The sequence below is a fragment of the Coregonus clupeaformis genome, chromosome 19 (assembly GCF_020615455.1).
Source record: "Coregonus clupeaformis isolate EN_2021a chromosome 19, ASM2061545v1, whole genome shotgun sequence".
NCBI lineage: Eukaryota > Metazoa > Chordata > Actinopteri > Salmoniformes > Salmonidae > Coregonus > Coregonus clupeaformis.
The window spans coordinates 56,030,617-56,045,590 of record NC_059210.1 but is presented as its reverse complement, the minus strand read 5'-3'; the positions used below and the strand labels follow the sequence as shown (position 1 = coordinate 56,045,590).

The 14,974-nt window shown below is 48.7% G+C and overlaps 1 protein-coding gene across 1 annotated transcript in view; it reads right to left on the bottom strand.

The window, feature by feature from the left end:
• The window catches only part of LOC121532305 (cat eye syndrome critical region protein 2), a 42,360-nt gene that overhangs the window by 20,435 nt on the left and 6,951 nt on the right, over positions 1–14,974 (bottom strand). The gene's annotated exons all lie outside the window — the stretch shown is intronic.

Sequence of the window (14,974 nt, the reverse complement as noted above, 5' to 3'; positions counted from 1 at the left end):
CGCACAGACCCGCCCCCCCGCTCCTCCGCTGATCAACCGGGCCACAGCGCCCCACACTGCCTCACACCGTTACCCAGCATGCTTTGCTCTCTCCCCGGGATACCCAAAGGCCCTCAGCTACAGAGCAGAGGCTGGGCAGAGACAAGGGAGGCTGAGAGGGCGAAAAATGCTAATGCAAAGTGCTCTATCAGCCAAGTGTCCATTTCACTTATCCTTTCTTCCCACTTTCCCAGGATGCAAAGCGACCCTTCTGCATTGGCCATTCCCCTTTAAAAAGTAAATCGGCCTGCAGCTGACTGCCACACCATGCCCTTCTGTCTCGATCTACAGTACCCACTTCCAAATTCTCTGCATTAAACACATCTCCCCTCCACCACCAACAACAAACCTCCCCAAAGAAAAAGCATGGTGACAGTCCAGAATTAACTGAAGGGCGAGGAGGCCCGTTTCATTGTGCAGCCACAGCCTGCAGATTGCTGCCTCTCTCTAGAGAAAAACGTCTGAGTGCCGGGTCACTGGGGGGGGGGGGTCAGCCTCCACACCTCCTGGCTGTGGAGAGGCAAGGAAGCTAGGAGTCAGTCAGCAGGATGAAAAATCATCAGATAGCTACTCCGAAACATGCCAGAGGAGCTGGCTGGGCTGATTCTTTATCTCCAAGTCCTATTATTCAAAATGCAGAGTTCATTAAGCTTCTTGAGCACATTTCAATTACCAATTAAAAAACCTATTGATCAATCTCCTCATGTTGTAAAATTTGACAGGTTAGACAATATGAAGAGCCTGGGAGGAGGGAAGCTCACAACCCTGGGAGGGCCTGGAACTGGGGGGACAGAAACTACAATAACATGGCTAGCTACCAGTAACGCTGAGCGATTGTTTTTTTAAGCCGTTTCAGTTTTGGTTCGATTCTAAAAAAATAAAAATCTTGGGTTTTGATTTGAGTTTCGAAAGAAAAAAAAAAAAAAACATTAAAATGCATTATGAAACAATTACATTTGAGTTTAATTGACATTCCAAAGCCAAAAAGAGTGAAAATGTAATTGCCAAAACATTGAAAATATTCCATTGTCTCTGTCAGGTCCACATTGTGTAGACATCAATAGAAAAATAAAAAAGGACTATGAAATAATCAAATATGTCAGTTGTGTATATAACAGTTTTTATTTGATGACTTCACAATTTTTCATTCCTTAAAGTCATCTTCACATCTCTGCTCAGGCAGTAGCAGCCAGCCAGCCAGACAGACAATATTATCTCTGTGTAGTCTTCAGTCATCCTATTTAGCTAGGCTAGCCTGCCTAAGTATGCTGCAGAGCTGTCTGACAATCATTTTACTAGTTCTTCAAAGTATATAAGACATACTTTCACGAACTGTCTATCCCGCGCTCTCCCCGTTGTGTACATTCCTCTCTCATGCGGTCTGTGTGTATCGAACCTAACGTAGCAGGCGTAAAAAAGTGTATCCATCTCTGTCCGGGACGGAAAGAACAGGTGCAATGGATTATGGTCATTGTAGTTCATTACCATGTTTCTGCGCTGAACTATACTGAAGAAAAATATAAAACGCAACATGCAACAATTTAAGATTGTACTGAGTTACAGTTCATATAAAGGAAATCAGTCAATTGAAATAAATTCATTAGGCCCTAATCTATGGATTTCACATGATTGGTCCCCACAAAAGGGCTTTATTACAGACAGAAATACTCCTCAGCACCCCCTCTCCCTCAGACGATCCCGCGGGTGAAGAAGCCGGATGTGGAGGTCCTGGGCTGGCGTGGTTCCAAGTGGTCTGCGGTTGTGAGGCCGGCTGGACGTACTGCCAAATTCTCTAAAACGACGTTGGAGGCAGCTTATGGTAGAGAAATTAACATGCAAGCCTCTGGCAACAGCTCTGGTGGACATTCCTGCAGTCAGCGTGCCAATTTCACGCTCCCTCAAAACTTGAGACATCGGTGGCATTGTGTTGTGTAACAAAACTGCACAATTTAAAAGTGGCCTTTTATTGTCTCCAGCACAAGGTGCACCTGTGTAATGATCATGGTGCTTAATCAGCTTTTTGATATGCCACACCTGTCAAGTGGATGGATTATCTTGGAAAATGAGAAATGCTCACTAATAGGTATGTAAACAAATTTGTGCACAGAATGAGAGAAATAAGCTTTGTGCGTATGGAACATTTCTGGGATTTTTTTATTTCAGCTCATTAAACATGGGACCAACACTTTGAAAACTACAACTCCCTTCAGCCCAGTGTCCCACATAGCTCTTGCCTTGATTTCTCTCGTAAATTATATGATCTCTCTAGAGAAAACGATGCGTTGGGCTCACAAAAGAAACTAAATGGAATTCAAGTAATTGAACAGACATCGGTCAATTAGTTGTTTAATAACTGAAACAGCCATGGGCAAATAGAAAAATATCCAGTTTTATAGCTAATCTCATGCTATTCTACACATTTTTCAATGAGGCTGAGAGAATTCTGCATTTTTAAAGCTAAATTCCTTCATCTCTACATGTGCCCCGTTTCAGGAATCTAGGCATATGTCGCACGTCACAGGAGAGGCATTGAAAGGAGGGGTTTCTTATTTGTCTGAAAGCAATGGCTAGCTAGTATGCTAACTATTCTAGCTAACTAACTGGCTGAATAAGTTGACGACGGACTCGCTCAAGATGTCGGGACTAACCCACAACGTTAGACACGGACACGAACGATCTGCTTGGCGTGTTGACACACTGGTGGTTTGTTGTGGCCGAGTATTGGTGCTAAACCGTGTTGTTGGAGTCCGGCATGCTAGCTGGCTGTGGCGTCTTATGACTAGGTGCCCTGGACGATTTTCACGGAAGAATACTGTACCTAGTTAGCTAGCTGAATAAACTAAGTTAGTCTATTCCTAGAAAACATTGAACCGCTGTAGTTCACAACAATTATAGTTTCTGAGGTGGAAGTTGGGAGAGTTATATTTGGGTGTTGTGGTGAGGGAGGCCCCGCTCTCTCCTTTCCCAGATGTTTAGTTCATTTCATTCCGATCTCCTTTGGATTATTGTAGCCATTTTCTGCAGCCTGTCAACTATGCCTCTGTCTATCCCTGTTCTCTCCTCTCCGCACAGGCTATACAAACGCTATACAAACGCCTCACACCGCGTGGCTGCTGCCTCTCTAACCTGGTGGTCCCTGCACACACCACCCACGTGGAGTTCCAGGTCTCAGGCAGCCTCTGGAACTGCCGTTCTGCTGCCAACAAGGCAGAGTTCATCTCAGCCTATGCTACCCTCCAGTCCCTCGACTTCATGGCGCTGACGGAAACATGGATTACCACTGAAAACACTGCTACTCCTACTGCTCTCTCCTCGTCTGACCATGTGTTCTCGCATACCCCGAGAGCATCTGGTCAGCGGGGTGGTGGCACAGGAATCCTCATCTCTCCCAAATGGACATTCTCTATTTTTCCCCTGACCCATCTGTCTATCTCCTCATTTGAATTACATGCTGTCACAGTCACTAGCCCATTTAAGCTTAATATCCTTGTCATCTATCGCCCTCCAGGTTCCCTTTGAGAGTTCATCAATGAGCTTGACGCCTTGATAAGTTCCTTTCCTGAGGATGGCTCACCCCTCACAGTTCTGGGGGATTTCAACCTCCCTACGTCTACCTTTGACTCATTTCTCTCTGCCTCCTTCTTTCCACTCCTCTCCTCTTTTGACCTCACCCTCTCACCGTCCCCCCCTACTCACAAGGCAGGCAATACGCTTGACCTCATCTTTACTAGATGCTGTTCTTCTACTAATCTCACTGCAACTCCCCTCCATGTCTCCGACCACTACTTTGTATCCTTTTCTCTCTCGCTCTCCTCCAACACTACTCACTCTGCCCCTACTCAGATGGTAATGTGCCGTCGCAACCTTCGCTCTCTCTCTCCCCCGCTACTCTCTCCTCTTCCATCCTATCATTTCTTCCCTCTGCTCAATCCTTCTCCCTCCAATCTCCTGATTCTGCCTCCTCAACCCTCCTCTCCTCCCTTTCTGCATCCTTTGACTCTCTATGTCCCCTATCCTCCCGGCCGGCTCGGTCCTCCCCTCCAGCTCCGTGGCTTGATGACTCATTGCGAGCTCACAGAACAGGGCTCCGGGCAGCCGAGCGGAAATGGAGGAAAACTAGACTCCCTGCGGACCTGGCATCTTTTCACTCCCTCCTCTCTACATTTTCTTCATCTGTTTCTGCTGCTAAGGCCACTTTCTACCACTCTAAATTCCAAGCATCTGCCTCTAACCCTAGGAAGCTCTTTGCCACCTTCTCCTCCCTGCTGAATCCCCCCCCCCTCCCCTCCCCTCCCCTCTCTGTGGATGACTTCGTCAACCATTTTGAAAAGAAGGTTGACGACATCCGATCCTCGTTTGTTAAGTCAAATGACACTGCTGGTCCTGCTCACACTGCCCTACCCTATGCTTTGACTTCTCTCTCCAGATAAAATCTTGCGACGGCCGGCCGCCCAACAACCTGCCCGCTTGACCCTATCCCCTCCTCTCTTCTCCAGACCATCTCCGGTGACCTTCTCCCTTACCTCACCTCGCTGATCAACTCATCCTTGACCGCTGGCTATGTCCCTTCAGTCTTCAAGAGAGCGAGAGTTGCACCCCTTCTCAAAAAACCAACACTCGATCCCTCTGATGTCAACAACTACAGACCAGTATCCCTTCTTTATTTTCTCTCCAAAACTATTGAGCGTGCCGTCTTTAGCCAACTCTCTTGCTATCTCTCTCAGAATGCCCTTCTTGATTCAAACCAGTCAGGTTTCAAGACTGGTCATTCAACGGAGACTGCTCTTCTCTGTGTCACGGAGGCTCTCCGCACTGCTAAAGCTAACTCTCTCTCCTCTGCTCTTGTCCTTCTAGACCTGTCTGCTGCCTTCTAGACCTGTCTGCTGCCTTTGATACTGTGAACCATCAGATCCTCCTCTCCACCCTCTCCGAGCTGGGCAATCCAAGAGTGAGCCGCGCCGGAGATGCCCAGCGTGGCTCACTCTTGGATTGCGTCCTACCTGACCGGTCGCTCCTACCAAGTGGCGTGGCGAGAAGCTGTCTCCGCACCACGTGCTCTCACCACTGGTGTCCCCCAGGGCTCAGTTCTAGGCCCTCTCCTATTCTCGCTATACACCAAGTCCCTTGGCTCTGTCATATCCTCACATGGCCTCTCCTATCATTGCTACGCAGACGACACACAACTAATCTTCTCCTTTCCCCCTTCTGATAACCAGGTGGCGAATCGCATCTCTGCATGTCTGGCAGACATATCAGTATGGATGACGGATCACCACCTCAAGCTGAACCTTGGCAAGACGGAGCTGCTCTTCCTCCCGGGGAAGGACTGCCCGTTCCATGATCTCGCCATCACGGTTGACAACTCCATTGTGTCCTCCTCCCAGAGTGCGAAGAGCCTTGGCGTGACCCTGGACAACACCCTGTCGTTCTCCGCTAACATCAAGGCGGTGACCCAATCCTGTAGGTTCATGCTCTACAACATTCGGAGAGTACGACCCTGCCTTACACAGGAAGCGACACAGGTCCTAATCCAGGCACTTGTCATCTCCCGTCTGGATTACTGCAACTCGCTGTTGGCTGGGCTCCCTGCCTGTGCCATTAAACCCCTACAACTCATCCAGAATGCCGCAGCCCGTCTGGTGTTCAACCTTCCCAAGTTCTCTCACGTCACCCCGCTCCTCCGCACACTACACTGGCTTCCAGTTGAAGCTCGCATCTGCTACAAGACCATGGTGCTTGCCTACGGAGCTGTGAGGGGAACAGCACCTCCGTACCTTCAGGCTCTGATCAGTCCCTACACCCAAACGAGGGCTTGCGTTCATCCACCTCTGGCCTGCTGGCTCCCCTACCTCTGCTGAAGCACAGTTCCCGCTCAGCCCAGTCAAAACTGTTCACTGCTCTGGCACCCCAATGGTGGAACAAGCTCCCTCACGACGCCAGGACAGCGGAGTCACTCACCACCTTCCGGAGACATTTGAAACCCCACCTCTTTAAGGAACACCTGGGATAGGATAAAGTAATCCTTCTACCCCCCCAAAAAAAGACTCTTTGACTCTGAAAATGAATCATATGATGAGAAAATCGCTGACTTAGCTAGGTAAAACGTTAAAGCCATTGAACCAGACATTGTAGCGTCTTCTGATCACAGTGAAGGGGACGAAATGGAGATCATCAGTGTTGTCACGGAAGAAGTTGACAGAGTTTTGAAATCAACCATGGCATCCCTGACTGAGAGGGAGAACGATCTGATGATTATGGGATTGAACACTGTCAGTTTGAACCGGAGTGACTTGACAAGCTGTACAAAACGCAAACGAGAGGACATTTTCAGATCTTACGTTTCAAATTTGGTAAAAAAGTCATTTTCATTGCAAGTTAAAGCCTACTGTTAGCTAGCTAATGTTAGCTCCCTAGTTAGCTAGCTACGTGTATGATCTGTGTAGTAATATCATTCATATCTCAAAGCCATTTGCATTGCTAGTTATAGCCTACTGTTAGCTAGATGCCATTGAACCTAGTTGGTTAGCTTTAGCTACCTGCAGATTCATACTACATCATCTCATGCATGGTGGCTAGCTATGACAATCCGTTTGTATTGCAATACTGTATGGGTTGGAATTATGGTTCATTGTTTAGTTAGCTAGATTTCTAAACAAAAGACTCCACTTCGTCAGACGATTACATGACCCATCAATTTAGCCAGGTGTCTGGGGGTGATTAGGGTCATCTATTGTATTTCATGTACATGACAATAGACCCAGCCACTTAGCCAGATGTGGTTATAGCCTCTCTTTTACATGGCCCATCTAATTAGCCAGGTGTGTCTGGGGGTGATTACAGACACAGTCTACCTCATCTATCACCAGTATAACTGCCATCATTATTGGTATTGTTATTGTACATACACTGTTTAGTACATGGCCTCACATGTGAATCAAAGAGATGGGTGGGCCTAAGGCTTAAGAGGGTGTGAACGATGCTGAACAGGTGTAAACAAAAAAGAGCTCTAGTAGGTGTACCAAAACATTCAAGGGACATTTTCTCAAAAGTGGGGTAACAAGTTTATCAACTTTCAAAGCAGCATTACTTTCGCATTGTTCCTCAACTAGTGCATGATATACCATTTTGAAGCTCCGAGTCTGTACTGTTATCCACTATAAAAAACACAATTTCAAATTTTGGAGCGAAAGACCGAAAAGAGATGGTGGGTCACAATTATGCATTTCTGTGTAGTACAGATCAGGGACCCATGATGAAATGTCTTTACCAGGTGTAAATCCACTTCACTTAATGCAGTTCAGTATCCCAAATATATTTTTTCAAAGTCAATGTGTCGCGTCATAGCTGACACCCTATTCTTTCTGCAGACATCGTTGAATCTTAATTCAGAGCTGAAGGTTTTGGAAAACGTGGACACAGAGATTATACCGAAATTCTGTTACCAAACTTTGCATCTGCACAGTTCTTCCAGCAAATGTGTGTTTGTAAAATGTTCAGTGTGAATGGTTAAAAGTAGTCCTTGTGCATAGAGTTGTAAGGTTTGTTCAACTTTGACAAATCTAAATTGATTTTGTTTGGCATACATTTTAAGTGAACAAATCTGAGTCAGCGCAATTCCGTTCCCGTGGAATTACCCTATCTAGCTAGCCTCAGTGCTATGCCTATGATTTTAGTTCTGTCTTAGAACATGGGGCTCTTTCAACAGCTACGCTCAGTGTTATGATAGCACATGTAGGATAACAAAAACGTATCTGTGTGTGTAGCCTTGGAAAAGAGAGAGGGAGTATGAGTGTGTAGGCTTGTTGTGAATGTAAGTCTGTGTCCATGTGTGTACTTTAGGTTATCATGGAGGACTTTTGGTTCTGATCTGGTCTCCCCCCTTCCCTCCGTCGACATAGGGACACTGAGATCCTGTGTCACACTCCTTGGCACTTCCTGGTCCCATGACAGCCAGCCCCTGGGCCCCATCTATCAGTGGCAGACTGCACTTTGATCACACTTCAAACCTGGGGCCGTCCGTGGTAGCCGGGGTCCAGCCCAGCAGAGCAGCCCTGGATTAACACCACCCCGCTCCACCTTTGAAGTGCCACTCGGCAGCTCAGACGCAGCTCAGATGGCAAAAGGAAAGGGAATTAGTGTGGGGTGTGTGTCCTTTCTTCAGCACGACGGAGATCCTCTGTGGGCTCACCGTTAATCAAGCCCAGTGTGTGTTAAGGGCCGTGATGAGGGACACTCACTGCAGCTCTCCTGCAAGGAGCTCAAACTGCCGGGATCAAACACACGGCGAGGACACGCCCTGCACCCCAAGGCACACACAGGAACTACTCACACTAGGTCAACCCGATGACCTGCACATGGTACAGATAGAACATCGATAAGACAGATATGCCTGTCCATCTTTGTCAACAGTCCAAATCAAAGTGTTGATAGAGGGTTGACAGACATCACCAAGGCACTAAAACTTGACAAAGCAGCCTGGTAAACACTCCTCACGTGAGTAAAATGCTTGAAGGATGATTGGAGGGTGAGTCAATGCTAAGTCAAAGGTGTGTCACATCCTCTAAAGCGCACTTTCACCCCCTTCAGCGGATGTGTCAGTGGCTCTGCTGTAGCTTGCTAGGGTAGGGTAGCTGGCAAGGATCACTATCAGTGTATGTGTGCGCGCTATGCCTCAGGTGTCACTTGCAACATCACACCTGGAATACAGGGTCAGAGGTTGGCTTCTGGCATTCTGACTCACAGCAGAGGAACCCTAAGCTCTGCCATGAGCAAATCACTGGTGTCAAAACTGCCATACTTATATGGGATTGGCCCATTGTTGACTGAAAATATGTCCTGTGTTACACATAATGTGTAACACAGGACATATTTTTGGTCAAAGATGGGCCAATCCCATTCAAAGGAATGGACTTCAGTTGTGTGCTGCCACGAGCCTCTTGCGTCAGAGAGAAAAACACCCACACGATTCACAAACATTTGCTGATGATTACGTAAACAGAGCCTCTGTGGTGGGTTAACACAGCAGGTTGGTTGAATGTGTGCACAAAGGTCCCAGAGCTCCTCGCTCCGCAGGCCGACAGATACCCCAGGTAGAGCCAGGGAGGCCCGGTGTCAAAGGCCACTGCCATTTAGAGCCCCTGCTGGGGCTGATCATTCGCCATAGGGCCACGCCACAGAGAAAACAGAACACATGCTCACTCAGTGACCCTACAAGACAGTCTCAGCAACAGAAGGGTCTGAGGAGACAGGCGGGTGCATTTGAAGATAAAAGAAACACGCCCAGTTCTCCCAATCAATGCTCGTGTACCAACGACAACGTGTGGCCTAGTGTGATAAGCCCTGCCACTGGGGCTGTATCTGACGGCTCCAGCAGACCCAGAGAGGACATGGTATCAGGGCTGGCTTCTCTCTGCAGAGCCTCACTGCAGATGATTTTTCATGCAAATGCCGTTAACAGCTCCAGGAGGGGTTCAAGCAGGCAGTTAGAGGAGGGACGGGGTTGGGAGGCCTGCCTTTGTTGTGTGAAGGCTATTCTTTCTTACATCTCCCCCACTACTCCTCTTACATGGCTCCTTCAGGAGCCATCAACTGACAACACTCAGACCTCCCCTCCCACACGACACGTAGCAAGGCACACACCATAACAACACAGGAAGACGCCCTACATCCTCAGGATGTGCCATGCATTTGTTCCGGAGAGCAATGAGATATGTCTCATACCTGACCTTGAGAAGAACCAAAAGATAGATAAACAAGATGGATGCCTGCATACCACCTATCTGGATGCATAATGAGTTGGTTGGAGCTCTGGTGATAGGTCCGCCCATCTCGCGCTTGCTGCTGTGAAACCCCGGAGCAACGTTCGGACACATTCAAAACATGATGGCCTCCGTGCTACCTAGCCATGGTCTCCATTTGGCCCCTGAAAACAACAACCCGACAAAACTGTTTACATGGGAATCATCTTTATTTTATGCATTAGGATCCCCATTAGCCGACACCAAAGGCAGCAGCTAGTAAAGGACCCATCTTCTACCACTTTGCCATGGGGAATCTACAGCGTCATACAACACATAGGGAAAACAAGGAGGTACACACATAGCAAACTGCTGATTCCCATGATCATTCAAGTAGGAGCTCCGGCTGAGTTTCATTGCAGTCTCAATGTCAGGGCCAGTTGGCCAGGTGTGACAGTTGGCTGTGCTGGGGAGGGGAGTGAGGGGGCTGGGCTGGGGAGACTGAAGTTGGACAGATCTTTCCCGGGCTGAGCTTACTGCCGTGCAGACAGCAGAGCCCCCTGGGTGAGGATCATTAAGCACAGGAGATGGGAGGCCAGCACCAGCAGTCTCATTCCTCCACAGCCACACGGGTAAACACTTCAACTTCCTCTCAGAACTGGAGTTTCCTGCTTTACGCTGACAACCCAAAAGGTCTAATTTCCCACATCCTACACACACATTTAGCCTGCTGGCCCTACAGAGGAAAAAACTGTTTGACCAATGTGGTGGGAGCTATCCGGGATCCTTGGGACGTCCAACTGACGTCACCACATTGAAGTTGAAATTTAAAATGGTTAAGGTAGGGACGTCCCAAGGATACCTGATAGCAATAACAGAGTGAGCAATGGCCTGGGGAAAACAACACGAGGCAGATGGGAGAGCAGGGGTAGGACTAGAAGTGCAGCAACATGAGTATGGCACAGAGAACGCACAACAGCAGTGAGACAACAGAACGGTGAGACAGGAGAGCGGGAATGAGAGAGGAGCAACAGGTGAAACTAAAAACAACAGTACAGCAAAACTTGCATAAGGAACATCATGTAGCCTACTAAAGAAAGACAGGGGAACACTGACTATTCAAACATATCACAGAGAAAGGCATGCTTGACAGAACCATTTCGAACAGCCCTTTACAAAACAGGTGATAAGTACTCCAACTAACAACTGCTCCTAAGACCAAGAAGTGTATCTGACTGAGTCTTTGTTTCAGGCTGTTCTGACTACAGCCTCTAAGCACCCGAGCTTGTGCCCATCTACACCATCCTCCACCCTTAGCCTCAGGTCCCACATGTATCACCCAATCTGCGCCTCCCTCCCACACACACAGCAACCCCCCCCCTCTCCCAGTCTCTGAGTCTGTGGGGTGACACTCCCGCTGGTTAATGCACCCCCCAACACAAACTCCCCTCCCCCGTTGTCTTGAGGGAGGAAAAGCATTGCACACCCTGCCGAAAAATGCTCCGAACACCATATTTCCATCCCGCTCTTACCTGCTCAATGTGTGATGTTGCATCACACTGTATTGAGACTGGGATGTAAACACGTCAGCCAGCCGCACTAAATACATATGAGTTAGGCTTAGGTTGTTAGCTGGCTTTCAAGGAATCCCCCTAGACAAGACCTGATTCGCAGAAGCTCATAAGTAAATTTACCCTCTACTCTGTTCGTTCTTCTCTACAAGCCAATAACAAGGGGAGCCCTTGAAAGAGCAGGCAGTGAGGGTAGAGGCCGCCCCAGACTGGAGACAGAGAGAGGGAGCCATGGGGAGCAGCAACAATAGAGTTGGCTGAAACAAACCCCAGTGTACGTGCCCCTCACCCCCCAACTCCCCATGTGAAACCATCTGATGCATGTACTGCTGCTCCACTTGTCAATCACAGCTGGGGGAGGGGAGTCGGCTCTTACAATGTGCCTGGGTATGGTTGTTAGAGAGACATAGTGCATGTGAAGGACTAAGAATGTGTGTATAAGTGTGTGTATTAATGAGGGATCCACATCCTTGAGGGGTTACAGCAGGGTGTGAAAAGGATTGGGCTTGGAGTTAGCCGACACGGCGATGTGAGGGTCACATGTGTGGCACTTTGAGAGGATGAGCCGTGGTGGGTTGTGCTGGGAGAGTGTGTGGTGTGTAGCGCAGCAGAGCTAAGGGAGAACTCCGGGGTGGAGGATTCAGCCAATATAGTAGGATAAAACAAACTGGGCTGATGAAAGGCTCATTGTTGTTGTGTGTGTGGGGGGTCCTTTCTCCTTTTGGGGCTGACAAAAGAGCTGTGCAGGCCAGGGTTAAAAGGTAAAGATATTCAGGATGAACGCAGCAACCACTGATCCTTTTCAAGACGCAGCGTTGCGCTGGCTGCAACATGGCCCGCTGACCCTTCCTTTATTGACAGCGCAGATCCCACAGCCAACGTTCACTTCCTCCCAAAAACCCCAGAAGTTCCGCTGAGGACGGCCCCTCTCAGATCAATGCCCTCAATTCAACCCAGACTCCAGCAGCACGCTTTAGCTAAATCCTGCTATCTTCAACATATAATCCACACACTGAATTAGCGGGTACCAGAGGGCCCTGTCTAAACTTGGGGAACGTCACAAACCACTATAGATCCTTCTCCCTAATCCATTTGCGTTTAGACAAGAGGCCTTGCTCACTCAGCTCCCTGCTCTGCCAGATCTAATAGGACTAAATCTTATTTTACAATCAGGCGCAGGCCTGGGGAAGAATAGAAGCCCCCCCCCAGTCCAGACAGGCTGCAGCAGGCAGCAGCACCCAGTCAGCAGCACCTCCACCCTCCAGGGGAAGGCAAAGAAAGAGCCACCATCTGGGATTTAGTCATGGTGATGCCAGGGCTGGAGTTGCACCGCTCTGGGGGCTGGATGAATAAAGGCTATTCAGCACTTGCACACTGAACATCACAGCCCAAGTTGGGTGGGGAGACACCCTGAGAACGAGAAGAGGGCTGGTGTTCACAGGGACGTGATGAGCAATCAGTACAATATGGCGGCGGGAGTTGGAAGTCATTGGAGTGAAATACTTTCAATGGCTTCACGACAATAAGCAACATCCTAGGTTCCCTGTTCATTTCAGTTTGTTGAGAACTGCCAGGTCAAGTGCTGAGGGCTCTTCTCTACAGTAGGTAGGTTGGCTCCATAGGGACCAGGACCTGTTTCAGTAGGTAGGTTGGCTCCATAGCGACCAGGACCTGTTTCAGTAGGTAGGTTGGCTCCATAGCGACCAGGACCTGTTTCAGTAGGTAGGTTGGCTCCATAGCGACCAGGGCCTGTTTCAGTAGGTAGGTTGGCTCCATAGCGACCAGGACCTGTTTCAGTAGGTAGGTTGGCTCCATAGCGACCAGGACCTGTTTCAGTAGGTAGGTTGGCTCTATAGCGACCAGGACCTGTTTCAGTAGGTAGGTTGGCTCCATAGGGACCAGGACCTGTTTCAGTATCAGGATTTCGGTAGGTAGGTTGGCTCCATAGGGACCAGGGCCTGTTTCAGTAGGTAGGTTGGCTCCATAGCGACCAGGACCTGTTTCAGTAGGTAGGTTGGCTCCATAGGGACCAGGGCCTGTTTCAGTAGGTAGGTTGGCTCCATAGGGACCAGGGCCTGTTTCAGTAGGTAGGTTGGCTCCATAGCGACCAGGACCTGTTTCAGTGTATCATCAGTGCAGATCGCAGCAGCCAAAGCAGACAGATTTCCATTACATCCGCATCCAGCCCTGCAGACCGGCTTCGTCAGCCCAGCTCTTAAAATGGATTCACCCTCAACGCAAATTAGTACCCGGCCATCATCCCTCTGCCTGTCTTAAGTTTAATAAACGGCCGCAGAAAGAGGCCAATTTCCCTGCCGCTCTCCAGATAACATCAGACAGCTGATGAAGATGTATGGAATCAGACACGCTGTACCAAACACCAGCACAACACACATATTTCAAGTAGAATGTTAGGCTCAGGCTGGCAGAGACTGGCAGTACTGGTGGTGGAGGGCACATCCTGGAGGATCCGGAGGAGGCTCGGAGTTCCAGGAGGCTCTGGGATTTCAGGGCTCATTTCACAGCCACACTGCCAGGAAATCAAGCGTGCCTCCATTGAGACAAAGAAGCAGGGGGACGGCCAGGTCGGCTGGGGCCTCTTCCTGCAGAGCCCCTCTCCCTCCGGCCAGGGGAGACTGGGAGCAACAGTGAAGTGTTACATGGGAACAATGTGCAAGGAGCCATTGTGTGAGCTTGCCAAGAAAATCTCCATTATCACCCAGCGGTACCGCGGCCCTGAAAAAGAAAAGAGCTGCTCAACAACACCACCTTCCCACTGGATCACTGGGTTTGTTAATATCCAGTTGGTAGCGGTTTCACAAGTTAAAAAAGTTAGGCTCTGTGGCATTCATAAACGGGCTCCTGAAAAAAGCCACAGTGAATTCTGTCCACTGAGCCATTCCCTCCATCCTGAGCGCTCGTTACCAACTGAGCTTTATGACCAAGAGACAAGATATTAGACCCGTTGTAGAGCTAAAGCAAAAGGCGTAAAATGCATTCTTCAAGTCAATCATTACATGTTTGCCTCTCTCGCATGCTGATAATTTCCTCTGCAGAGATGACACTGGTAACAAATAAAACTGTTATTTATACCCTCTCTACACAAGAAGTGCATTACTCATAGAGGCTAGCATACCCTTTCCTCCCATCTTCCAATTCTGCCACCAGAGGACAAAACCAGAATAGAAGATTAACAAGAGCCAATGAATGTGTTAGGGACAGCTGGTTGAAGCTCTCAGTGGCCACAATGTCCGTCCAGTGTTAGGGCTCCCGAGTGGCGCAGTGATCTAAGGCACTGCATCTCAGTGCTTGAGGCGTCACTACAGACCCCCTGGTTCGATTCCAGGCTGTATCATAACCGGCCGTGATTGGGAGTCCCATACGGCGGCGCACAATTGGCCCAGCATCGTCCGGGTTTGGCCGGTGTAGGCCGTCATTGTAAATAAGAATTTGTTCTTAACTGACTTGCCTAGTTAAATAAAAGGTTAAAGAAAAAAAGAAAAAGAAAAAAGAGAATGGGGAAGACAGAACACCAGCCTCCCTGAGACATGCATCGCTCTGTGTCCACAATGGGAGAGAATGTCATGGAATGTTGACACTGAGACCAAGGCTCAAATCAAATCACCT